The sequence below is a fragment of the Spermophilus citellus genome, assembly GCF_964194105.1.
Source record: "Spermophilus citellus genome assembly, chromosome: 17".
Taxonomy (NCBI): domain Eukaryota; kingdom Metazoa; phylum Chordata; class Mammalia; order Rodentia; family Sciuridae; genus Spermophilus; species Spermophilus citellus.
Window position 1 is genome coordinate 46440799 of NC_138199.1, and position 14472 is coordinate 46455270.

The following is a 14472-nucleotide window of genomic DNA, read 5'->3' on the forward strand; positions in this document are numbered from 1 at the left end:
CTTCAAACTAGTCCCCAAGTGGCAGGGTACCTTAGGATTATCTATCCCCAGGTACTCGGAGGTTTCCAGAGCTTAGCTCTGTCAGCTTTATATTATTTGACATTTCAATTCGTTTTACAGACTTCTTTTTCCCCCATAGTATTTCATGTCCAAATTTATTTCTGGATTTTTTTTCCAACTATAAGATATTATTGACAAATAAAAATTGTATACATTGTAGCTGTGTAACCTGATATTTTTTTAAAATCTAATTTGTTATATATGACAGCAAACTGCATTATAATTCATATTACATGCATAGAGCACAATTTTTCACATCTCTGGTTGTATACAAAGTGTATTCACACCAATTCGTGTCTTCATACATGTACTTTGGATAAGAATGTCTATCATAATCCACCATCATTTCTAATCCCATGCCCTCACCCTTCCCCTTCCACCCCTCTACCCTATCTAGAGTTCATTTATTCCTCGGATGCTCCCCCTCCCTACCTCACTATGAATCAGCCTCCTTTATATCAGAGAAAACATTTGGCATTTGAGGATTGGCTACCTTCACTTGGCATTATCTTCTACAACTCCATCCATTTACCTGCAAATGCCATGATTTTATTCTCTTTTATTACTGAGTAATATTCCATTGTGTATAACTTGATGTTTGATGAATGTCCTCATAAAAAATCAGAATATTTGCAAATTAAATGTATCTATCACCTAATATAATTACCATTTTATCTTTTTGTGGTGAGAACACTTTAGATCTATTAGCAGATTTTAAGTGTCCAATACAATATTGCTAATCATAGTGAAACTGCTGTGTGTTAGATTCCCAGAAATTCATAATTTTTGAATCTCTAAGTCCTTTGACTCATGTCTCCCATTTTTCCTCTCTCCCAGCCCCTGGCAAATTCCATTCTACCCTCTGTGAGTTTGACTATTTTAGATTTCACAAACAAAGTGAGAACATGCATTTAACCTTCTGTATCTGGTTTATTTCATTTAGCAAGAAGTTCTCCAGGTTCATCTATATTGTCACAAATGGCAGAATTTCCTTCTTATTTAAGGTTGAATGATACTTCAGTGTGTGTATACACACACTCTCCACATTTTTCTTTGCCATTTTTCTGTTGATTGACATTTAGTTTGTTTGCACGTCCTGCCACCATGCATAATATGACAAAGAACATGAGAAGCAACTATTTCTTTAACATACTGACTTCATATTCTTTGTATATATATATATATGCAGAGTGGAACTGCAAGATCATGTGGTCTTTCTTCACTCTTTTTTTAATTCTTCTTTTCCCTTTGAGAGGATCATTTTGAATCATTTGTATCTGAGTGTGCTGAGTTTTTCTTTCGCTTTATCGAGTCCGCTGTGGAAGCTAGTTCATAATTCATGTAATTCCCTTTGTTCTTCAGCTCCAAATTTGTTTGGTTCACTTTTATGATTTCTGTCACTGTAACACTACTTTGTCTGTTCACATGTCATTTTCCTGACTTTTGTTGAGTTGCTTTTCTGTGAGGTCTTATGGCTTGATGAGTTTTGTTTTTGTTTGTTGTTTTGAGATGGGGTTTTATGATGTTGCCTAGGCTGGTCCCAAACTTATATGTTCAATGATCCTCCTACCTCAGCTGGGGAGTTTGCTTTTTTTAACAAATATGTGTTCACACTTGCACACAAATACACACATTATTTCTTTTTTACACGTTTCACAGATCTTCATTTCTTCGAAGCAGGTTACCCAAGAATTATTATATTTCTGTTGGTTCAGTCTTTTTTTTTCTCCTCTCTGCTTTCTCTTTCCTTCTTTCTTTCCATTATCCATGAGAGACACAGCCCTGAGTTCAAGCAAAGGTTTATTGACAGAGAATATCTGCCAGGCTGCCCTTCTGCAAGGCACAGCAGCCAGTATCACTTGAACGGAAGCTTATATATCTTTTGCACAAGGAACAAGAGCAAGCTAGATTTGAACTTGGGTGAAGGTGGTTGGGTGACTACAGTTTCTTTGTGTGTGTTTAGGATCCTTGTTGGTGTGTAGGAGGGAAGGGAGTTATAGGAACAGGTTTCTTTTCTTTTTCCTGACAGTTTATAAGTTGTAGTTTCATGTCAAAATAGAGTCCCAGAAACCAAAATGGAATTATTAATGTTTAGGGACTTAACACTTTCTTTCCTTCCTTCCTTCCTTTCTCTCTCTTCTTCCTGCCTTTCTTTCCTATAGTCTTATATGGGAGTCCATGGAAATGAAGGAGTGCCATCTTCCTCAATTTATTGACTGGCTCTGATGATGCCAGACTTTCTTTACCTGTGATAGATGAGGCTACCCCTAGAGGAATGCAGACCAGATGGAGTGTGTAGCAGAATGTGATCCCAGGGTATGCACTTATATACAGTCAGGTGGTTCTGGGGCTGCAACTGGAGTCAATTCCAGCTCCCAGAGTGGACACAGGGGAAGCTCTAGCTGGTGAGCACTCAGCAGCTTGGGCTTAGGAAGCTCTGTCAGCTGATGTAGCATTTACAAATGCTCCAGGGGTCCTCTGTGGCAGCATGTGTACCAGTGTTCATGGGTGGGCAAGGTCTGCTTAGGTTTTCAGGGACAGAGGCTGCTGGAGTACTCCTACTCTCCTTTCACCCCTCTGAGAGACATCATATCTGGTTGGATCCTTCTTGATACTGTGTTCGTATCCAGTATGGGAGGACACATGTAAAATAATTTCTACCTTTTCTTATGCTGCCATCCTTGGGTTTGTTGTTTTTGCTATTGGATAAGGTTTTGTTGTGGGGGTGGTGACTGTTGTTGCATTCACTTACTGAAGTGATATTCTGGAGCAATTTTTGTTTGAGCGTTGTTAAATTTTTGTTTTGGGGAAAGACAGGTGGGCAGGAACCATCTAGTCAGCTTTCTTGCTGGTGTCACTTGCAAGCCATTTTTAGAGGACATAGTCATTGCTGAATTCCATTGTTCACCTAAACTAGAACTCACAAAATTTGGAAAAAACAAAAAAGTTCTCAAATCTGGAGTTAGACTGAACAGCTCATGTCCTATTTTTGATTAACCACTTTTGTGACTTGAATGGATGAGTCAAGTAATACTGATGATCCCTCGTGTCTTAATTTATCTACTAGTTTATCTTAATTTATCTATTAATTTATCTTATCAATTATCAATAAATAAGAATATTTAGCACAGAATTAAACACATGGTAAGAGTTGAATAAATGGCAGAGGGTGCTGTTATTTTTATGATGCTGAAAATTAGTAGGACCCATAATTAAAGTTCAATGTGTAGTTAATTACTCAAAAGGTGTTAGAAGCAACTGTCTGAGGTGATAGTTGTGTTCTGTATCTTAATATAGATATGCTATTAGAAATTAGAAAATGCTCTGCACTTTGACCTGAGTCATTTAAGTATATGTTAAAGTTCATTGAGCTGTGATGTCGGCATCCTGCCATTTAAAATGTGTGCTGTGTGAGAAAGCATTGTATTATCCTTTCATTCCTCTGACTTCACGATTTCCCTAAACATCAAAGTGATCATCTCAATAAAACTGATATTCTAGTAGAGAGCATTAAAAAATGATCCAGGGCAGGTAGAAGACAATGTGCCCAAGTATGTGAGAAAGTGACAGACTTAAAACATATAGTTCACCTTGATTATATTGTTATTTTCATGGTAGAAAATTTGTAAAATAAAAATTTAAAAGCCCACCACCAAAATAATGAGTCATAATGTTTTCTAAATAATCTTTTTGTTCATATACACATACATATATATTCCATATGTATTCTAATAATGTGATGGCATGCTAGGAAAACTTACTATTTTTATTTAATGATATATGTATTATATCACCTCTATTTTAGGTATGTTTACATTATTTTAATGTCTTCATTATTTCTCCTTTGGTTTGATTTAAATATATTTATGTGGCACTTAACTTTTTCTGGGCAACATTGACCTTATTTCCTAGAAGCCCAGCTGCTAGATTTAAAAACAACAACAACAACAACAACAACAAAAAATAACTATACTTACCAAAGCAACAGGCAAAACACCTTATATATTATATTGTTTGGGTTACTAATAAGGTTAATTTTTAAAGTATGAGTTACCCTCTATAAGTCTCTACATATACTTTGCCTTCCTTATCTAACACAGTGTGCATAAAATTACAAGTGAGTTGCATGAGTTGGTCACATATAGAATTTCAGGATTTCACCAGAAAAAGCAGTGTTCTAAGACCATTTGCACCTGGATTTGGTCAAAGGACAACAGCTGGCTAACACTCCACAGGAGTTCACATTCCCATCACCCCCAGCATCACAACTCAGTAGAGGTTTCTCTAATAAGGATAGTGAGGTGTCAAACCTCAAGAAACCCTCAGGCATTTTTTTAATGGAAAAACAAGTGACCCTCACCTGTCAGTTCTATTGGGGGAAAAAGGGAGAGAGGGAAACACAGCAGGCCATCTTCCCTTTCTTTCTCTTGTTTCTGATCATTATTTTGGAGGTTATTAGAAGTCACTGAGCTGGACACAAAACCATAATATACTGCACACAAATTATCTTAAAATATATAGCATTTTAGAATTATATATAGGAGAAAAGAGAAGAGTCAAGAAAGGATGACTGCCTAAATTCTCTGTATCCCAGTAAACTTTTCAGTGGGGACTCTTGACTACATAAATATTTTGATCAATCAAGGTATAATAAAATTTAGGGGCCATCTGAGGCATAATGACTTATTGGTGAAGAGTTAGCAAAATGAATAAAGTGGCATTTGTATATGTCCATCAGTAATACATGTATCCAAGTAAGATCTCTTCCTTTTCTAGTCCAGGAATGGACTCTATTTTCTTTATGGTCAACTACACAGTTTCTAGCTAATTTCAGATATTCTCTAAAAGAAAGGTAGCGATATTATTATTTCTCACACAGTGATATTGATCAGTGTGACACTGTTTCTTGGAGACTGTTTCTATTGAAAACATACATCTCCTTGCCTGTCCAGTCTCTAACATCATTTGCTTCATGATGGTTTCATACTCTTGATGCCACATTATTCAGCCTCTTACCAGTGACCATTGGCTTCCAATGATGCGTGTAAGGCTTTTACTGTGCTATGAGGATGGTGACCACAGATGCTAGATAACCCATAGAATGCAGGGGAATGTGAACCGTAATCAAATTTCTGCTCATGTTAAATTTACCATTTGGAAACATCGCGTACTAGAGAAGACTCGGGAAATGCAGTGACTAAATGTTTGTGTGGTGTTCTAGTGGGAATAAGATTATTCAGATTCCTTTTCTGAGAAGACTCACCCTCTTCCTTGAGGAATGTCACCTTTCCCACCCCTTCTAATAAACTTAGTACTGAGACTATGAAAACAAACAAACAAAAAGAACAAATTTGATTAGTGTACTGTTTTTGAGAGGTTTGCATAGATATTAATTTTTTTTTCGGGTTAACAATCAATATTATTGCTGGTGCGGTGGCATACTCCTGTTATCCCAGCAGCTCCGGCGACCTGAGGCAGGATGACTGCCAGTCTCAGTAAAAGTGAGACGCTAAGCAAATCAGTGAGAGTCTTCAAATAAAACACAAAATAGGGCTGGGGATGTGGCTCAGCGGTCGAATGACCCTGAGTTCAATTCTCAGTACCCACCCCTCAAAAAAATCTATATTATTTTATTATAAAGAAGTTGATGAGGGGCTAGGGCTGGGGCTTAGTGGTAATGCTCTTGCCTGGCATGTGTGAGACACTGGGTTTGAATCTTAGCACCATGTATAAATAAATAAAATAAAGATCTATCGACAACTAAAAAAAAAATGAAGAAGTTGATGAGAGCTGGGCATGTAGTTCAGTGGTAGAGCACTTGAACAGCATGAGCAAATTCTGGGTTTAGTCCAAAACACAAGAAAGAGATAGGAAGGAAGGAAGGAAGGAAGGAAGGAAGGAAGGAAGGAAGGAAGGAAGGAAGGAAGGAAGGAAGGAAGGTTGGTTTTATAAATACGAGTTAAAATTTAAAAACATGTTAGTATGTTCCTGTCTTTATCAGTCTTTCTTCCTTCCTTCCTTCTTCCTTCTTCTTTTCTCTCTTTCTCTCTCCCTCTGCCTGCCTGCCTCCCCCCTTCTCTCTTTTTTTCCCCCGCAATCATTTTCTTTCAAAAACATGATTAAGCTGGGCACTGTGGTGCATACCTATAATCCCAGTGGCTGGGGACACCAAGTCAGGAGGATTGTAAATCTGAGGCCAGCCTCAGCAACTTAGTGAGACCATGTCTCAAAAATAAAAATAAACATAAAAATAAAATAAAAGGGACTGGGGATATGGCTCTGTAATTACGTAATCCTGAGTTCAATCCCTGGTACCAAAAAAAAAAAAAGTGTTTGACACTTTTGATTTAATACCTTAATACCTTATTTATGAGTGACATGGATAAGGACAGATAAGTAAAAAAAGAATGTGAACTTAAAAAGAAACATTTCTACATATATTATCAACTTTCTTTCCAGAGAGTTTTTCACTCATTTTATGAATAGTAAATGATATCTGGATGCCATGAGGATTCAATTACAAAAAAAGAGTGAGACAATTAAATCTGAAAAAAAAAATAGTAGAGAAATTTGTATTTGTAATGTGAAAAGAGAATGTGAGAAATGTTCCAGCCTCAGAGACACAGAAACTTGGAGCAACGTTGTATATTAGATTTGAAGACAATTTTTGTATTTCCATGCTTATGAATGTCATTAATTTATTTCCACTTCTACATGCAAACATTTGTTTAGCATCTCTATCAAATGGAAATATTAGCATATATGATTTCTAGTAAAATATATGTGTGTGTGTGTGTATATGTGTGTGTGTACCTATTTGCCTGTTTCCCCTTTGGAGTTATAAAGGTACAGATACTGCTGCTTCTACATAATTTGAAAGGTGGGGATCATTTTACCCATCTTCTCTGAATAAGTACAACATGCTATTAATTTCATGTGTTATGGCTCCTCTTCTTGATTGACTTCCTATTCTCTACTTTAAAAGTCATTATGCTTCATTTGTGACTACTTTATGAGGATATGGAGCAAGCAATTACTTTTTGAGAGCACAGGATGAGCTGACTTCAGTCTTTGTATGAGGAACTTGGAAGATCTATAACCAGACTCTCTATTAACTTTAAATTAAATATTTTCTTGGCTTTTAGAATTTATAAAATGAAAATCTCATATCTTTGATGATGAAGATGGAGCAACTTCACCACCTGCCATTTGTGTTCTATGCAATACTGTTACCATGTGCTAGTGCCATTTTTTTTTCTGCTTAATCCATTCCAACCCTTTTCTCAATGCCCTGTCCAAATTTGTCACCTTGAATTTTCTATACTTTTTTTCTTACTTCTCATCTAAATTCACATAAATCTTGATCTCCTTTAATCCCCAATGGTTTTCTAATTACAGCTAAGAGACCAGAATATACTGGTTCACGTGTGCATGTGCAGGGGTCCTTATTTCATAGATCATAGCCTCCCGAGTCAGAAAGCCCTGGCCTGGAATCACAATCACGACTCCAGTATTTACCAGCTGTGGGCCTTTGGGCATGCTGCATAATCTCACACTGCTGCGTTGTTTCTTCTGTACAATAGTGGAAATAATTCATTTCCAAGCCTGCTGTATGGCTTAAATAAGATATCCATCATGTAAATTGTCCTACTCTGATAAGTGTGCAGTTTATTTCTAAATATACCTCTCCTGGCTATTAGGTTTATATAAAATAAAGTTTTGCTTAAACAGGGATATTGGATGCACTGAAAGCATTTAGGAAAATCAAATGTTTTAAGTTTAGCGGAAGCCAAACACTTGGTCTAGAGTGAGCCAGAGTTCAATTTCTAAAAACACCTCTCAATAATGTTTGTCAGGTCAGATCAGTTTACTCTCCTGCCTTACCTATTGGCTTTAGTGACATTCCCCCATCTTTATACATTCTAGTAATTTCTAAAACTATTCAAAACTCTTCCTCTTCACTTCTGTAGTTGTTAAAGACTAATCTGGGTGGATGGTTCAACATTAAATGACCTAGGAGGTCTGTAGAATGCAGAGTGCTCAATGTTGGTTCCCAGGAAATAGAATTGCCAACCCTACAAGAATCAGGGCACATGTAAGATACAATTAATATCCTGTTTTGTGGTTTCTAATGGACTGTGTTTAAATATTGCTCACCTAGTGTTTGATGTCATTTAAATTTCCTTTTCTTAGAGGCCACTTAGTCTCCAAAATGGCCAAGGATGTGACCTGGATATAAAACAAATAAAGTGATTCCAAGTAGCAGATATCCACATTTATCTGCTTTAGGGAATTCATTTTGATACTATTCATAGGGGTTAGTCAATTCTAAATTTTGACTCTCTTAAGAGTGAGAGTCTCCAAGTGGTCAAGTAATGTTATAATCGTGGTTTCACCAGCACAATAAATGAGTTGTGCTAATTCCAGCTGTGATGATTAGGTATATTGTTCAAGGGCACATCTCCTTGCTAACAGGAGCAAAGGGCTCTCTTTTGAAAACTCAGCAGTTGCAAAGAAATCTCCTTTGTTAACTGTCCAGACACAAAAGACAATTCCCCTTGTGGAGAGATTAGAAAACCACAAAAAGATTTTGAATGCTTTCAGAAATTGTTTTATTTCCTTGTTGGAGACAGCTAGTGAGGGGTGAAGATGAAGACATGACACAATAGTTTCATGTTCTTTTCATTCATTTTTGTGGTGTTGTCTGTTTTTTCTAACAGTACATTGACAGAAAATAATACTATTGAGGGGAAAAGTGTAAAATAAATGACAGATAAGGAGATAATATCTATACTACAAAAAGATTCAAATTATCAAGAAATAGGTAAATGAGCCAAAAGGAAATGAAAAAAGAATAAACAACTAAGAGAAGAAGAAAATCATAAAAAATAGAAATAATAATGGTCAAATTTGGTATTGATCAGGGGCTTACAAATTAAAGTAACAATGAAATATCACTTTTACCCACTAGGGTGGCAATATTTAAAAGAAGAAAAATAAGAACTATCGCTGCCACAGATATTTAAAAAAAAGTGTACTCTCATGAATGCCCTTTGGTTATATAAACATTAACCCATTTTTAAGCAATACTTACTATAATAAAGTTACCTTTAAATTTAGTAATATCACTCCTGAGAATCTATCTCAAGGAGATAATGGCTGTAGTCAAGGACTTTATACAGTGATATGTACATCAAGCAATACTCACTGTAAACTACACACTCATAGTGGTTAATTACCAACCCAAAATGGCAAAATGAATAGTGTACACCCATAACAAGGAATATTGTTATGTAGCTATTATAAAATATTTGTATCAGTTGACAAGGAGCAAATTCCATCAGTTGTTCAGTAACCACTGAATAAGCAACATAAAACACAAATAATTGTGTGTGTATAGAGATAATTTGTATATGTATGTATGTATGTGTATATATATGTGTGTGTGTGTGTGTGTGTGTGTGTGTATATAATCACTTAAATTTCAACATAATATGCATATGTATACATATAATATCATTTTTATTAATAAATATGGATATTAGCACAATGTGTAATTTCACCATATTTTCATATGATTAAATGAGCTACGGGCAAAGAATGGAAAAATGGAAGAATGGATATCAGGATTTTAGAACAGATTATTGGTGAGATGAGGGGAGTTAAAAGTTGGTGGAAGAGAAGAAAAGAGGGGAGTAAGAGGTAAGTAAGAAAAAAACATAGGAATAAAATAGAGTGTACAGTATGATGCTGTGTAACTAACAATACATGTGCCAGTGCATATACATTTATAAAAGTTAGGAAAAAGGAATTAATCTATAACTACCCACATGGGTATATATATCTTTACACTCAAGATAATAAAAGCAAGTTGCTTAAAATTCAAGACAGTGGCTCTCTCGGGAACAATGTGGCTGTGGGTTGAGATAAGAGGCAGGGGATGCAATTGAAGAAGAGCACTGGAAGTCTCCAAATCTATTAACTGTGTTATAACGCTATTGATTTTACATATTATATATCAGTGCTATATACTGCATTGTATATGAGAAACACACCGTAATATTAGAATAAATTTTTACATGTTATATATAAGCAAGCAACTAAGGGATGTGTATTCTTGATTCATTTTTAAATAGGAACAAGCAAACAGAAACTTAAAACTTGTCATCACACACGTATAGACCCAAGCTACAAGTATTGCAGGTTTCTACTTACTATGCAATGCATGAACACAGCAGAGTTAGGGAAGGAGTATAGTGAGGTCTTAAACACTAAATGGAGTTTGGAAATAAGCTGGAGTGAGAGTAATGGGCAGGGGAGATTTTGTTGTTCTTGTGCTTTGTACACATTTCTATTGTGTTATCTCCTTGGTATAACAAGCATTACTCATACATTGGCAGTTTGAAACAAAATGTCATAGGAGAGCAACAGAAAAGGAAACTTATATAATTGGGAAGGTGAGACAGATACACACTTAGTTACATTTTTTTTGCTTTTCAGATTCAGCTCACTCCCTTCTTTCCAAAAGCCTTCTTTATTCTTTCCCTCTTTCCATCTTTGATTAGTATAGATTTGCCATTATCATTCACTGTATTTCATCATGAGAATTATTGTAATTATTGCAATTATAATCACCTTTTTTTCTGAACTGTTTCATTCAGGAAGGTTGAAATTCCAATGTTTTTTATTCTTGTTATAACTGTTATCTAGCATAGTAAAGAAATTTCCATAGGAACACAATAGCTCCCTGTGGGATTTCTATTACTTCCATTATTTTGTTTCATTGAAATACCAAAGTAAACAATATAGACTTTATAAATTCCACAAAATACATAAAAATAGAAGCATATTAAATCTAAAAAAATATATAGACCTACATGTGCTACTGTGAACAATTAAACAGGAACTTAGGGTCAAGTTCAGAGACTGGGAAGTTGTATTGATGGAAAGAAAGGCATATTAGAAAATAATAAATCTGTGGGGTTTTCTAAACCTGAGGCCAAAGTACACTAAGTTATATCACCCTTTAAAGTATTCACTGCCCACATTGTGGAAAAAAATGTAATCTCTATCACAGGGACATCAAGCTTGGATTCATAAGTTGCTAAAGGAGTGTTAATTGGCAAAACCATTTGAAAAACTGGTAATATCCACGAAAGATGTACATATGCATGTTCTATAGTTTAGTATTTTATTGCTAGGAATATTCTAGAAATTTTAGAAATATTTAGAAATGGCTGTTCATTAACAGTTATGTATAAGAATAAGCATAGCAGCATAATAATAGCTCAAACTGACAACTACCTAAATTTTCCTCAGCAGTAGAAAGGAAAATAAAGCAAATTCATGTAGAGAAATACCTTAGAGATGTTTGAATGAAATATTTATAAATACAATGATATGAGTGAATATAACAAGCAAATTGTTAAGTACAAATGCATAGTCACAAAACAAGAATTCTTTATATTTGTAAGATTCAAAAATAGTTACTACTCTTGGGGAGATTGTGACTGGGAGGTGCTGGGGCAGAATTGCTGGTGCATTGAGATTATTCAGTTTCTTGATGGTCACATGAAGGGTGTTCAGTTTGTGAAAATTCATCCAGCTATACACTGTTAATTTGTGCACTTTGTACGTATACTTTACTTTGTTAAACTTTTTAATATAAAATGATTTTAAATATAGAAGAAAATGATTTTGAAAATATGTTTGTGTGTGTTTGGAATTGGTATAACAAAACACTGACTAAAAACATAAATATGCTAATGTATTTGCTATTTTCTGCACCAGTGTAATTAAGTCTATTTTAACCCACAAAACATCCCTAAATCTGACCAGTAAACCAACCAAATACACTTAGAAGGTATAAAGTAAGGCAACTGAACTGAATATAAAAGATAAAATATATTTGCATTAGAAAAGAAAATGAAAACCACCTCTGCTGAACATCACAGTAAGTTATCTATGCAGAGAATATAAGGATAGGTATGACAATATGCATAGGTGGTACCAAATATACTTCTCAGATACATAAATACAATTACTAAAATACTATTGCTCATATTAAAATGACAATTTCTTCTAACATCCATGCTTACCACATGCCATCTATTTTTCAACATTTTATATTATTCAATTTAGAGTATTGTTATTACAGTGTTTTAACTGATAAGGAAACTGAAGCAAAGGTAGGTTAGCTCATTTGTTAATGATCACAGGCCTAGAATATATGGAAGCTCAGAGTTTATTTCAAGAAGATAAAAAATCTGTATTATTTCTTAAAAGGGAAAATATTTTTTTTAAAAAATATTAGAAGATCTATTTAGTTTTTCTCCATGGATACACAGAAATGCACAAAACCTGTTTTATTTCAACATTCTTTAAGGCAATTTTTAAAATATTTCAGAGTATATTTGTGATTCATACTCCAAAAAATCTAAAAACTGAGGAATTAAACAGGTGTTTTGGTTGGAAGTGACATTATGAATTCCTATTATAAACTTTCCAGTCTAGGGTTTCCTTCCATGACCTTCCTGATATTATCTACCTTCTACTGCAAAGGAGTTTCAGTGCAAAGAATTACACTAGACTCTCCTGCCCCTGGGTTCAGTGCCATATTTCTACTGCAATAATTTCTGGAAATTAATAAACACTTTATATTTTTTAAGTCTACAGAAAAAAAGACATGCTTTAAAAATATTTACCATGAAGATTTTAATTTATTTGTTCTAGTTCTACATATGCCTTTGCCCTATGTGTGCTTTCAAATGTGATGCCCCTTACCTTACTGGCAGGCCCCACCTGGAACCTGCACATTGGATAGATTTTCTCAGAGGACTTCAAAGTGTCCTGAGCCATTTGGTCTACATGGAGATGCTTCAAAGTATTATTAAAAATGTTTGAACTGGGCCTGTAATCCCAGCAGCTTGGGAGGCTGTGGCAGGAGGATCTTCAGTTCAAAGCCAGCCTCAGCAATAGTGAGGCACTAAGCAATTTAGTGAGACCCTTTCTCTGAATTAAAAAAATTATATATATATATGAATATATATATGAATATATATATATATATGAATATATATATGAATATATATATATGAAAATATATATATATGAATATATATATGAATATATATATATATGAAAATATATATATGAATATATATATATATATATATGAAAATATATATATGAATATATATATGAAATAGGGCTGGGGATGTGGCTAAGTGGTTTAGTATCCCTGAATTCAATCCCCCGTACTCCCCCAAAAATGTTTGATCCAGGCAAGGTGCAGTCTACCTGTAATCCCAGGAACTTGGGAGGCTGAGGTAGGGAGAAATGAAAGTTTAGCAACCAGTTTCCAAAGTGTAGCAAGAACCTGTCTCAAAATAAATAGAAGAATTGGGAATGTCATCTGAGTGGTAAAGCAATCTTGGGTTTCATTCCAGCAAAAGGAAAAAAAAAAGTTTGAATCCAGCTTGGGTTATAGTACAGGTAGCATATGCTTGCTTATATGTGTGAGAACCTGGATTTGATCTCCCAGTACCACTAAAAAAAATAAATAAGTTAGGAACCCCATGATATTCTGCTGTATCCCAACTTACCAGGAAATGTGGAGTAAGCTGGTTAATGAGTTTATTCATGTGTAATATCAGGGGTACTCCTAAAAGTAAAGCTTTGAAATGTTCAAGTATTGCACTTGCTTTACTCAGAGTGCAAATCAGATAAAATATCTTTGTATCTGTCAATTTGAGGAAGCTATGTAAGTTGGGAAGGTTTGCTAGACTGGAAGGTTGCTGTACACTTGCATGAGTACCCTTTGCTTTGTGGAATGAATAAATGTATCTGAGATGCACCAAAAACTTAAGTGAATAAAAAAATAAATGTGGTACTGGCGAATCATGAAAGCACAGAAAACAGGTCAAAGCCACTGTCACACTGCCAATAGTCCATATCGCAGGCTGTCCAATCATTTGTTTGTTTACCCTCTAACCTTGCTCCTCTCTCCTTTCCTCCTTGAACTCTGAATTTGGTGCCTTGCTTCCTGATATCTGCCTCAAGCCTCATCTGGAAAAGGAGCCAGACCTTTTAGAACAATAAAGGATAATTAATTCCTACATGGCAGATCTTCAGGTCATTAAACTACGTATTATGGTTTTCAGACCCTCCACCACAAAGATCGTCCTTTTCTGAATATGCTTTACTTTTCCAGTGACCTTCAAGTTCAGACTAGCTAAGAACAGTTGTCTCATCACGACCTGGCTGGTGTGGTGGTGTTGACTGCTCTTCCCCTCCTCACCTACAGGACTGATCTGAGGACTCCTGTGGCAATGACGTCTTACTCTAAGTGCGCTGTCCATTTGGCCCTGCCCCCTCCCCACTTTTGGTTGACTTATTTATTTCATCCTGTTT